The sequence below is a fragment of the Rhipicephalus microplus genome, chromosome 6 (assembly GCF_043290135.1).
Source record: "Rhipicephalus microplus isolate Deutch F79 chromosome 6, USDA_Rmic, whole genome shotgun sequence".
Taxonomy (NCBI): Eukaryota; Metazoa; Arthropoda; class Arachnida; order Ixodida; family Ixodidae; genus Rhipicephalus; species Rhipicephalus microplus.
Genome location: NC_134705.1, coordinates 156,483,099 through 156,497,657, shown reverse-complemented (window position 1 = coordinate 156,497,657; position 14,559 = coordinate 156,483,099).

Here is a 14,559-nt window from a genome sequence, read left to right as displayed (position 1 = left end):
TTCACATATAAACTCAAAAAAGTGGATGGAGGGAAGGCCGCTGTGGTAGCTCAGTGGTTAGAGCATCGAACGCGTTATTTGAAGGTCGTAGGTTCGATTCCTGCCCTCGGCTGGTTATTTTTTCATCCACTTTTCTTTTATTTACTATCCAATGGTTCTAATAACTTCCCCCCTGTACATTCCTTGGCATTACTGTCTGTTAGATCTCATATATATATATATATATATATATATATATATATATATATATATATATATATATATATATATACGTAGTGAGTGATGGTGACGTCGACGCCAATGCCTGCAGCAAAGTTCAGCCGAGAGTGCCCACATACTTGCTATCACAATAAAATTACTGGCTGAACGGATGGATGTATTTCTCATTTACTCGTGTTGCAATGACTCTTTCGCATTGACGGGAAGCTTACACTTAAATTTCTTGTAAGATGCCCTCACTGCTCATTGGTGTTGGTTCCGGAGTTGCTCAATTGAAAACATCTACACTGTAGCCGTTTGTATTGTAGCAAGATTGTAGAGCAGCAAAGTGTAATATCGCGCGAAGACAGCAAGCAGATCTAAACTTGCAGCGCGCTGCTGAGTCAGAAAGGACGCTCGTTAAAGCATGCATAGGACGAGTGTGAACTAACCACTATCACAATTGTTACTTCTTTTCGTGTGAGCACAGCGCTCCTTCCTTATACGCGACCGCTGGAGTGAGAAAATTGACATTTTTGCTGTCTATAACTTTACCGAAAACTCTGTGAAAGCACGAGATGTAGAAGCTGCCCCCATCATGATGTAAGCACACACCCTCTGCTGCCCTTTGACGAAACGCAATGGGTAGCAGATAGCATTCTTAAAGAAAAATTAAAGTGGATGATGGCTGGACGTGCTGTGTATAAAGTCTAAAACAGCCATTGTCGCAGTTTACACTGCAGTTTGGTCATTTATTGCTGACATGTAGCTTTCACTCAGTAGCGTTCATCCAATGCTTGCTAACGTTGAATTAGCATTATTCTTGCGCCACGCATAATGGGCAGTCACAAAATATATGAGCTCAAGTTTCGCGCACTTGGCAGTGCTCGCAATTCGGGCTGTCCGCACGCCTGATTAGGAGGGAGTAGTGACGAGTGAAGCGTTGGTTAGCGGCCATGTTTGTGTCAGTGGTCTGTTTACTCAGCTCCAGTTAATTCTCCGGAATCAGGCAGTTAGTCGAACTGAGCGTCTGATCAGTGAAGAAGCGCAAAAATGACTGAAAATGCCGTTTTTCAAAGGCTCGCTTCGTGCGTTAGCTGAAGAAACGGACTCGGTTGCCAAACAAATTGATGCTTCGCCGACGCAATTTACTCGGAGTTATCGCTATGCTGCATACTGCGTCGTCTCTAATGCAGGACGCCATTGCTTGCTCGAATACGCCGTCGCGCTTAGTTGAGGCTCATTTGCATGTCGTCGTGTTTGCACGCTCGGTCAAGCATCGTGAAAGACAGGAACGCAGAGAAAACGCTGTGTTAGTATTTTTTTGTTGTTTCGTCTCAGTGCAGTTAGCTTCATCTGCATATGCAAAACTGAACTATGCGTCACTGGCACGTGTAGAGAATGATACGAGGTGTCATTTAACGTTAGAATACGTGCTTTTTTTATATTTCCAGGTAGCGTGTTAGGTTAACTCATGGCAGTGATAACCGGAGTTTTGATGTTTATTTTGCTTCTGGTTAGTTGCTTAATTACCAGCAGTAGTATACAAGCAAAATTCTAGGCAGTGGAGCCATGTATCGTGTTAACCAGCCCTTCTGTTGTTCGGGCAGGTTTTCGTAACGAGACCCCGCTCTTTTTTTTACCGTGGAACACAGAAACTTTCACATATTTTAGGTTAACTTGATGAATATGTGCTTTGCACTTCTTTAATTCACTGAAATGAAAACTAGTGATTCAATGAAGTGTTCTGATGTTCCTGCGAGAACGTTCTTCAATATGCAAATTTACATGTCGCATGCTCGACTTTTTCAAGAGTTTCACCTTCCAGTCCGCTTCAAGGCACTCTTTCAAGAGCTCTTAGGAATCGTCCCAACACTCAACCTTATATACACACAGGAGTGGTCACTTGATTGCACTCCAATGGATTCCTGGACACTGCGGCCTGGTTGGCAACGAACTAGCCGATAGCGAAGCAAGAACGGCAGCACGCAACGCTCCTATGTACGTCAAAGTACCGTACTCGCAAAAGTGACGCCAACACATTGTTGAGAACCCTCATGCGCAAATTCGCTGCCACTTACTGGTGGCTACCAGATCATCCGAACAAGCCTCTGCGGGAAACATACGCCGATATGACTTTTCGTCTTCCGGCTCAAATTGGCAAAAGACATGTTAATATACTGCACCGGATTCGGCTGGGCGTTGCCTTCACTCGTCACTAGACCCACCTAATCAGCCGTGCAGACAGCTCCAATTGTAAGCACTGCCAAGTGTGCGAAACTTTAGCTCATTTATTTTGTGACTGCCCATTACACGTGGCGTAAGACTAATGCTAACTTTAACCTTGGCAGGCAGGCCACTGAGTGAAAGCCACATGTTGTCAGCAAAGAATGACCAAACAGTAGTGTATACTACTACAAAGGTTGTTTTAGAATTTATACACAGCACTGGACTAGATACTAGACTTAGGGTGTTATGCTGAGTGGCTACTGTACATACACACCACCTCCTCTTGTCCCCATCATCATCCTTCATCTATTTCTTCTTCCTCCTTCCTTTATCCCCTGCTAGAGTATCGCAGGCTAGAGCAAACTAGCTCAGGACGACCTCTCTGCCTTCTAATAAATTCTCTCTCACACACTCTTCAGCTTAAGTATTCACAAGTATCTCATTATATTATACAAAAAATTACGTTTTCTGTTAGATAAAGGTGATCAACAAATATTGTGAAATCGCTGAAAAAAAGTTAAGAGAGGCATGCCATAAGAACTGATTTGAAGCAGCGTGGTTCTGTTTCAGCCATAGAGTAAATGTAAAAAAAATTGTTGGTGCAACGGCTGAACCCTTCATAATTCTTTCCCGGTGCTCGCAAATTACCTGCACTATTGAATGCACCACATGCGCCCACGAACGCAATGCATTGGCATCGCACGCAATTAAGTTTCAGGAGCCTGTGTTACATCTGAAATATTCGACAGCATCGGCACAATAATAAGTGAAATATATCCCTTTATATACCAATTCGATCACGAATATGTGGTACAGGGTGCAACCTAATAACATGAAGCGACAACTAACAAGGTAAAACTGGGCGAACCTAACGAATTGTGCGAAGGTCGCTTACTCCAAGTATTCTTACAAAAGAACCATAGCCAAGGCTGACATACATGCGCACAACCTTTATATATATATATATATATATATATATATATATATATATATATATATATATATATATATATATATATACATACATGTGAGATCTAACAGACAGTAATGCCAAGGAATGTACAGGGGAAGTTATTAGAACCAATGGAATGTAAATAAGAAGAAATAAAAGTGCATCAAAAAATAACCAGCCGTGAGCAGGAATCGAACCTACGACATTCGAATGACGCGTTCGATTCTCTAACCACTGAGCTACCAGAGCGGCCTTCCCTCCATCCACTTTTTTGGGTTTATATGTGAATTTAGAAGTAGGAGTGACAGTCAGCGCCATCTATAAGCCAAACGACGAGTGTGAAAACACTCTTATGCGCATGTTTGGCGTCACGTAGCACGTGAACTTATTATGAGTGGGCAGCTGATTAATTGTCCCTCTTATACAATTTAGGTACGCCATTATTATTTATGCTATGTATTTTTCTGAAGATCCGCCTGCTCTCTCTATAATCAGACAGACAGAGAAAAAACAACACTTTATCGTCGCAAGACTCTACGGAGGCAGGGGATCTGCCAGGTAGTCTAGGTGATCAATTTGGCTTGAAGAGAACGAAGCAGTTATTCGGACGTATGTGCAGAACTTGTACTACATGGAGCAGTCTTTCAGCTTTGCTACTTGGGTATCTATCTGCAGCCTGCTTAGGTGGGGCCCCTTTGATGCTCTGTGCATTGCTGATATCATGACGTGAGTTTGTAGTATATATATTAGCGTTGTTCCGTGAATTGTCCATGCCATACGCGCACCAATGCGCTGTATTCGTACCTATTTGTTGCACTCTGTATTTCGTGTTTTTTCTTTCCTCAGAGTCAACCCGCTAGGTCTCTAAATTCGTGAGCCGAGCTGATGCACCCTAGCGTCTGCGACATATCGATCGGTTTCTTCTCAGACGAAAATCTTGATGGAAAGCGTGGTTAACTCATCTCAAAGGGTGGAAGCAGCAGTGGCCACTCCACTGCCCATAGCAATCCTATATTTCTATATGGCTGATCAAGCTGCCTGGCCTCTCGAACCCATTGACCCCTTGCCCGTCCTGGTCACGGGTTCTATACAGTATTGGCGGATGGAGTGGAAGAGATCAGACAGCCGTGTCACTCGGCTATTCCTAACACCCGAGGCCTGTCTTCTTCGCAAGTACCAAAGAGCGTCTCAGTCAAGCCACACAACAGAAATAAAAAGAATGCCCGCGTATCTGGATGCTTCGCTTCAAAGGACGTCGAAAGATGATAATCTTTTGTCTGGAAGCGCTGCGTGAGATACGGCGCCGTCTGACGGAAATGCGAAGGAATGAAAGTTGTTTCAGAACACAGAGCCTCTGCTAGGTGGCAGCACCCAGTCGGTTTAATGAATCGTAGCTGACGCCTTTTTTTTGTTTATAGCGTCACTTCGTCCACGCAGTGTAGTAAACAGTGCGGTCTTTGGAATTACGCATACAGACATTTTATCAATAACCACACTGCACAATACTCATGTATTGATGTTGCGCCTCAAGTATGCCTATTATTTGTTTTTTAATAGACAATGCTCACAAGCATGAACAAAGCATCCAGAACAAAATAGGTGGGTGTTCAGAACGCGGTAAACTTTCGTCCACTGGCCGAGTCGTTGGATAGGAGGACCAACAGATTGACAGCAGACAGACAGACAGACACAGAGACAGACAAGGCAAACCAATGTTTCTGCGTGGAAGGGTTCTAACAGCGGCTATCGTCTTTAAAATATCACACACTTTGGAAATTCCAAAGATTTTGGGAGTAAAAGTGTGTGCCCTTTGAGATGAAGTCTACGTGATGTGCGCGTCTTCCTTTAGGCACAACTGAGCACAGTGGGCACAGCGGCGCTACGCTAGCAAAGCGCCAGTCCGACGCGAGTCGTGACCGGCGGGACCAGTGCCCGTTGGCGCATACTCGCGGCTGCATTGTGACGTTTCAGAGCACGGACAAAGGAATGGACGGACGAATATGATTGAGCATGGGGCACGAAAGACTTTCACCTCGAAAGATTACCACCAAAGCATGGCGTATAGGTGGTTAACCAGTAAACCTGAAATGTGCTGCCACGTTATTAACCACGATCTACATCCTCTGAAGCGCGTCCTGTTGTATCTTTCAATTTCTTCATTATCAGATTTGACCAATGCGTACTTGACACTGATTTTGGTTATGCTTCCTGAAATTATGTTAGGCAGAACCAATCCCGCGGATAATACATCTAGATATGTAGGTTAGTGAAGCCCGCAGTGAAACTAGTAAGTGTGAAAACCCTGCAACCCTTCGATATTATAAAACCCCATGAATAAAGTTATGGCAGCCACAGTTGTTCCTATAGGCTGACAACTCGAAGTCGCTGCTCAATGTATATCCCAAGAAGTTCGTTCTGTACGTACATATATTGCAATTCCAATCCGTTTTATTAACGAGACGAACTAAATTTTTGGCTTTGACCCTGGTACGTTTATATGTTAGCCGCTGTGGAGCAGTGGTCATAGTTCTCGGCTGCTGACGCTTAGGTCGCCGATTCAAGCCCAGCAGTGGCGGTCGAATGTTGATGAAGGCAAAATGGCAGGGGCTTTTGTATTGTGCGTTGTCAGTGCACGTAAAAGAGCACCAGAGCATCGTAAGTTCTAGAGCCTCGCACTACAGCGTCTCCCATAATCATATCAAGGTATTGGAGCCCTATACTTATTATTATTACTATTATTACTAGTATTATTAATATTATAGTATTGTAGCCACTTTGGTGCCTTGAATAGTTTAAAGCACGCCATTCACTAAGCGCTAATAGCCGAAAATTTTCCCCTGCGGTGTTTTCCCAATTTCTCAGCACAGTTGAATGTGCGCGATCATATCATGCTAAAGAGGGCATATAGAAATTTTTTTTCTCGTTTCATGCTAGACACGATGAATTTTTTGTAACAAGCTTGCAACAACTTCGCAATAGTGGTGGGAAATGTGCGACAATGATTCATTTTGCAGTCTTCTTATGGGCATAACCACTTTGCACCCCACCAAATTACTCTAGATCCACGCGTTTATTTCGGTGTAATAAAATATAAAGGTAGATGTGTGCGAAGCGCTGGCTGGTTTACTTACACAGCTTCGAAAGAGTAATATTTTGTGAATAGGTCTCATTTTTTGTGGTACGTTTTAAATTGAAAATAAAAAAATGCAGGACAAAAATGGCCCAGATTTAGAGGGCTCCCTCATTTGGTGTGCGACGAATTTACTTTGCTTGGAAGAATTTATTGACAAAGAGTGAACCTTAATTTCTTTCGCACACTACATTTCATCAAAACAGACCACGCACAGACACACAAAAGTGCTACTATATCTTTAACAAACCGTTTAGTTATGCTGCACATTATATCCTTTCAGTTAGAATGAACAGAGTAGCTTATCTTTCAGTTTTTCGGGAGACGCACAGGTAATATTATCGAAGCATGGCGGGAAACTTGCGCATGTTTTTTATAACAATGAAGTTGCTTTTTTTTTCGTTTTCTTCCCTGCATCACGCGGTGTATTTTTGCATGGCAGCCCTTACCGGCATGACAGCAGTGTTTTTTTTTCTTCTCTTGACGTTGTCCTATTTATACACATTATGACACTCTGACTTTGCAGCTGTGTTCCCTTGTTGTTCTTTATTTATTTTTCATTTTTTTGAATGATGACACTTGCATTTTGCTCGAAACATAAGCGTTCCTGTGAGTGGACAAAGCAGCAGCTCACATCGCTCTCCTTCATCTCGTTTGCTCTATCGGTTAGTCTGCGCCCTGAAACAGGTGGGAATCGAGATGAACTCGCTATACCGTAAAAAAAGGAAGACGAAACACGCGAAGGGAAGATGGCACTACTGCGGCGGATGTTCTTCTCCGGAATGTTGCTGCAGTTCTGCAGAACCGCTAAGATGGCCCAGCAGAACCACGTAGGGTGACCATTGCCACGGCAGCAGCCGTTCTGCTTCTTTAAATAAAGAATAAAACATGCCCTATCCTCTTCCTTCATTAGCGCTTCTTGAGTTTGATGCAGCTTCGCTACCCTCTGACGTGCGCAAAGTGTGATGGCCCCCAATTTCTTAAAGCGCAGCTCTACAGCTGCTTTGTGCGGCTGTGTCATTGGTGTTAGCGTAACCGATACAAGATATGAAAGTGAAATAGAGCGAACGCGCAGTTTGTACGCATCACGAGACGCTACTTCAAACCTCGCTTTCTTCCTCCGTCACGTGTACGCATGAGCTTCGATTGAAGCTTTATGCGAATAGTTCTTGCGTGGCCTACGTTTATTTGTCTCACATATTCTAAGAGTGCGGGTCGTGGATCCCGCAGTTCCTCAAAGAAGCGCGAGAGACTGTGAAGTCCCACTTGTGAAGACCAAATACTGGCCACCCAGCGAGCCCGTGCTTCGGCCGGCAAGCCTTACCAACGTATTCAGAAACACTCTTTCACTTGAATTTGACTTGAAACCGCCTTCAATGCAGCGCGTTTGAAACGCCTCTTTGCGTTTGAGCCGCCTTGTCACTGCCTGAAGAAAGCTCGTTCGAAACGCGTTTGTGCTGCATTTAAGTCAGTGGCAAGTCAAGTTCAAGTCAAGCACCGTTTCTGAGTAGGGCGGTTAGTCATGTCCGTTTTGTGTGGGATTAGCCGAGGGAGCGTTTTATTGTGTTTCGTTGGACAAAACAAGTGCTTATGCGCCGACTAACTCACTCACTCATACGCATGAAAGCTCTTGCAGCTGCACTGGAACTGGCTTGGCTTGTGTTTACGGGGCTGTCGGCATTTTTTATATTTTTTTCCTTGCATTGCCTGAGGTGCAGGTAGTGAGCGCGTGGCATTGGAGTGTTTGACAATATGGGAGAAACGTTGCAGCGCAACAACTGCGAATATCTAACTCTTCTATTGCAGCTGGCGTTGTCTCAACGCGAAGCTGCACTAAAGCAGTATTGTAACTATAGGAGAACTTTCTTCACGTTTCACACGCATTTGTAGTATCTAGTGAAAGTTCTCAGACTGCGGCTATCAAATCTTGACAGTACATGACGTTTTTTTTTTCTTGCCGCCGGAAAATTTTTTACCTGAAGTAAAAATAATGCGCAAACATCGAAGCACGTCGCGAGTGAATTACAAACAATTAAATTTAACGCTGTTTGCGCTTATCATGTTAGCAAACTCATTCAATGTTACTATCTCCTTTTTTGAGAGCGTTCAAAGTGGCATCTGGGAAAAGTCAGCATTCACGTTGCAAAGGGTATTCAATCATGACAGCTAGTCGCTCGCATGTTCATAACATTAACAAACGGCAGTCGTAAACTGTCGAGGGACAGCTTTATGCTCTCCCATAGTAGAGTACTCAGTACTCTAAATCGTTAAACACTTTTTCTAAACACATATGTACGTGGGACGGCAACAGCTCTTCCATAGTAGAGTATACCAAGTACTCTAAATTGTTAGCGACTTTTTCTAAACACACATGCAACGCGATGGTGCGTCTACTTAGCCTCGCCGTCGTTTCCACTGGTCGATTTGGCGCTCTGCTCTGGTAACCATGAACACGTTCACAGCGTATTTTTGGTCGACATGGCCTCGTGCATTGTGAAGCTCAAGGAACGGCTCTTTGCTGTTCCATAGAACAGTACGAAATACTCCAAACTGTTAACTCTTCATAAACACATGGTTCTTATTGAAAAGAGGCATTCACTGCTGCCGAAGCTGAACCTGTTCCATGGACTCGTTCCCGTCTTGAACTTGTCGTGGACTAGTTCACGCGAGACGCCTTTCTGTTGTCCCCTATAGTAGAGTATCCAGAAGTATAAATTAATACCCACTTTTTTTAAACAGAAGCCTTTTCACTGTTTTCTTTGCTGCGATCTGGGACGGATTTCTCCCATTGTCTCCCATGTTCTGTCTGTTATACAGGGACGGCTAAACACTCTCCCGTAGTATAGTACTCTGAATTGCGAAATTCTTTATCTCAACGCAGCTTCTTTTAAGTAGACCTAACATTTGTGCTGGTCAAATGGTATGGCATCATTCTTTTTCATAGTAGTCTACCAAGTTCTCAAAATTGTTAAACACTTGTTCAAACAACATTTAAACACACCATTCGGCACAATACCTAAGGTTTTGTGTCGGTAGAGCACATTGTACTCTAAATTATCGGCATATTTCATGAGCGAAGCTCGTAGGCCTCGCATCATGCAAAGACATCTAAAGAAACTTCGTCAAGGCCTGGAAGCTCTACTGCACACGTCACAGAATGTCATCGGTAATGAGCCATTCTTTTTCAGCTGGCCGCTTTCACTCTGCGGAAGCTGGCAACCACAGCGGTCACTGTTGGGCGTCGGCGCTGATTGCGTGTCGCGCCGTACTCGGTGGTGGTTCCTCACTGAAGCCTGCACTCAGCAGCGCGTTCACTTCAGCACTTTGATCACTTCAGCATTGCTGTCGATCGACGCTGGACGTGTGTCGAATTCTCGATGGGCTGGCAGAAATCTCATCATAATTTTGCGGCTGTAAGCTGCACGAGAAAGGCTAATGTTGCATTTCCCTCTTGGTGCGACCAGTCACTTTCACTTTGTGATGCGCGCTGCTTTATGTTTGTGGGCGGCTTAAACGGTGACATCATCCCGTGAGATGCGACCGAAGAAGTGTTCGGTGCCCCATTGTTGTGGATACTACGACCCTTCTGTGGCAACTACGGGTGTTTGTGTGGGTAATGCTGACGCTTGCAGACTCAGTGAACGAAGGCACAAAGCTTGTTATTGAAGCTGCAGCAATCGCTCGTGGCAGCTGCTTCGGCAAATCATCAACAGCGTTATCTGAAAAAGACTTGACATTTCTGAGTTCGGCACGTGAGGGTCTGGTGTGAGCACGTGGTTTCTTGCCGGCTCTTTCGACTTTTTGGTTTTGTGTGTTTTTGTTTGTGCTTTTTTGTTTCTGCTTAAGCAAGTGATCTTGTCGCCTTTTTTGTAACATATATATGTGCGCCGTAGTTGTAATAAATTAGTTGAAAGTCTGCGCTCGTCCTCGTCTCTTGTGTTAGTTGTCGGAAGTTTTTGCGCTGAGAAGTTTAATAAAGAAATCTATCGCATTCTTCATCAGAATACCCAAGGTTCCGTAAAGATTTTCAGGTATTGTTTTGATGAGCTCGACACGCATTTCACTTTCTTGAATAAATCTTTTTGAAAACCACTTTAGGAGGTTCATGCGCAAGGTTCGGTACCAGTGTGGCGTATGTAGCAGGCATGCTCACGAAAGTGCAAACAAGCTTCTCCAAAGCACGCTACCAGAGACTGACACGTCCGCTGCAAACCCTGCTTACAATGACCATAAGAAGCAAGTTTAAAATAAAGTAAAAGCACAGCGAGTGCTCTAGAGCGTTGTTATGAGTTCGCGAGCAATATCGAAACTATAGTGAACAAGAATATGATTACTCTCTTTCATTATATTAAAAACTAAAGGTCATATTGCCTGTTTAGGCCAATGTGAAACTTTACGCAGTGCATGTTACCCTGAAAATAGTCCTTTTTTAGACCAAACAGCACCCCAAGTGGTGATCGCCGACATCCAAACTGGTGGCTCTTGAACTCCGAAATTGTTCACCGGATGCCTGTGGGCCTTCTCAGAGGCCTGCGTTTGCGCCTTTCTAGTGAGCAAAGAATCGCGTGTTGGTGGCACCAGACATCACGTGGTCCGCACGTGTCGTCACGGTTTAGCCACCAAAAATCATGACGCGTACCTCCTCAAGGCTGACGCGCATGCACAGACTGCCTACCCGGAAAAGGTTCATTGCAAAGAAGTGCTAATCGAGAATAGCTCAATAAACTTTTCACCGTCACTTCAGCTGTACAGTATCGTAAAGAGAATAGATAGACGAGGCCTTGTTTACAAACCAATATAAGCTGTGAATGCACTTGCGAAGTATTTTTTGTTGAAGAACAATTTGCAACAAAGCTAGAGTTTTAGAGACCAATCGCTAGCTCCAAGAGTCACCGAATAAATTCGGGACTTACTGGCAGGTGTAAATTCCATAAAATTTGATTGCTGTGACTATGGTAATGATAGTGTACTAGTGATCAAACATTCATTCCGGTGTAGCAAAATTGTTTGATAGATAATTCTTATTGACGCCTGAATGACAAGAAACAAGAGGGAGAAGACAAAACCAGTAAAAGAAAACTCGACGCGAATACGAATAAATCAGTACACGAGTCCTTGGAATGAAAGAAAATGCAAAAGCAGTATGAAGTCTGGGGGCTCATTTATCTTTTGAAGCATCCGCTTCAAATCATGAATACGCATATTTTCACGCATATGAACATTTATCATTAATATAACAAGAAATATTATCCTCGAAAGGTCATTCAGTATTGAGTTGTCGCGAGCCAAGCGTCGGCCAAATGTTGACACGTCACGCGAGGAGCTTCCAGGCTTCACAAAGTTTCCTGAGGTGGCGTTGCTTGATGTCCGTCGTCACCGTCGTCATAAGTCTCCGTCATTCATCCGCCTATACCGTTCACAATACGCATAGACCGTATTCTGTCCATCCATTCGTCCATCCGTGTGATCGTCCGTCAATCAGTTCTTGCGATTGTCCGTGTGTCTAGTCATTCATTCGTGTATCTGTCGTCCGTCTGTCCGTCTTTATGTGCGTCTGTCATTCCATCCGTCCGTCCGTGCACCTTTCTGCCGTTTCGTTCATCCTTTATACTAGGCTACGGCTTCAAAGTTGTCATTAAGAACCTTAGGACCTAGATTGGCTCCATCATCAGTGTTCACTTCGTGGATAGGCTGTCGTTTTTTTTTTTTGATATGATTATACACTCTTTGTGCTGCACGATTTATTGATGATGATGATATGTGGGGTTTAACGTCCCAAAACCACGATATGATTAGTAGAGACGCCGTAGTGGAGGGCTCCGGAAATTTTGACCACCTTTAACGTTCTTTAACGTTAAATTTGACGTTAGATTTTGGTTCTTTAACGTGCACCCAAATCTGAGCACACGGGCCTGCAACATCTCCGCCTCCAGCGGAAATGCAGCCGCCGCAGCCGGGATTCGATCCCGCAACCTGCGGGTCAGCAGCCGAGTACCTTAGCCACAGCAGCTGAGTACCTTTTACCACCGCGGCGGGGAGCCTCATTTTTTTAAACACTCAGTCAAACCGATGGTACCTGTGCATTCGTGTCCATATGAACCAATGTTATCGCGTATCCATGTGTATGAACCAACGTTACTAGATTCTTCTTCAGTTTGCAAACTCCGCTTGGACGAGGCGGCAAAACACGGCCCCTTTCGCTTCCCGCTCCCTAGGTAACACTTCCGATACCATTTGACCGGTTGCAGCGACGTAATGGATCCTTTGCACAGCGTTAAACAGAGTTCTTGCGGTTAGTTTGGCGTTTCAAGAGTTATTTTCTGTGATAGCGCACTAAGGTTATTACGAGTGGGCAATCGAAGCACCAGTTGTGCAGCTAATGCGGTGCCACATGGCGGAGATGCGAGTGCAATGCCTGAATCTTGCGGGCATTGTGTTAATTTAGCCATTTTGCATTTTTGTTCTTTGAAATTTAACCATATATTAAAAAGCCGTTGCAGTGGTCTTAAGGGTAAATGCTGGAGGACTATGCACTTGAATTCAGGTGCATGCTATAGAAACAACAGGTGGCCAAATTTTTCAAAGCTATTCAACACGACGTGCCTCATAATCACAGTTATTGTTATATGATGAGGCACACACCACATTCATCTGATGCCGCCGGAGATGTTGGAAATGTAAAGTCTAAACAACTTATTCGTTCCTGATGATTCAAATTTACGATTCGAAGGTTTTTTTTAATGAAACGTAACACAGGAATTCAATAAATGCGTGTCGCTTATAAAACTATAAAATGCAAAAAACAATGAGTTCAGCAAAGTGTTATTGAACACAATTTATTCAACGCTACAACAAACAGACCGGAAGTCGCTTTTCTTCAAGGCAAGAGCGAGAGTTACAGGAGGCGTGCCATTTTGTTTGCTACAGCCACCTTTTGCTTGCTTTCTAAACGGTGGTTGAAATCGTAGCCGCTTCGGCAACCAGTGACAAAGCAGCGAGGCATGTTTTATAACATTGAAAAACCATCACACGACGCATGAGAGCTATGCAGCTAACACTCGGCACGATAACACAACAGAGCTGAAAGCAAGTGAGACACAACGTCAATCGTCACCATGATATCTCAGTAAGCAGCATTGGGAGCACGAACTGCGCGAGGGACCTCGCTGAGACACACAATGATTGCGATTGCCTCTGAACGCACTTGCACTATACTTGCACGCTATGAAGAAGCAAGCAGCTGCTGTTTTGCTTCGCCGGCGTGGTCGGTGGCGTGCGCCTAATCGCCGTGACCCTCGTCAGACCAGTCAAAAAACGACGAGCGCGCCCCGTCGTGGTGGTACATTGAAGGGTTACACCTTTGACGGCGCAGTTTGCAAACTGAAAGAAGAATCTAGTAACGTTGGTATGAACCACATGACCCACTGTTATCAGCAGCCAGTACGCGCCCCTGTGCGATTGCGGCTCCAGAATCTGGAAGAACTTTCTGCTCTCCCACCGTCCAGTACGAAGAGAAGCTTTCACCTTTTCTGTTTGAGAGCCATCCCACATGCCTGAATTCTTGGCGGAACCCAGCATAGACCACTGACCCACTAAAATTACTTCCCTGTCAAAAGAAAGGCTTACGCGTAGCACGTTGTGGACAATGCAGGGCCTTACAGCGCATGCGCCGATTTTACTAGATCGCAAACCTTAATACTTCGTCAAATGCAAAAAAAAAAGCATCCGTGGATGTCAAAGCGAGCGATAAAGAGTTCGTAATTGATCAGAGAGAGAGAGAGAGAGAGTATACAGCTTTATTAGAGTTCCGTGCAGTCACCGAGGTGATCACTTCCCCATATAAAGTTGTCATAACGCACGTATTGTGAATTAGCTCATCGCTATTATTAGCTCATCGCTGAGCTAGCTCATCGCGGTCATTGAGACGTGTGTTGATGCCACTCTATGACGTCAGTAGACAACCTTGCAGATTGGTCAAAGATAGACCACTTACGGAGGCAGTGCGAAAAAATGTCAGTTACAGACAGCAGATTCTTTTTACACAAAAGTG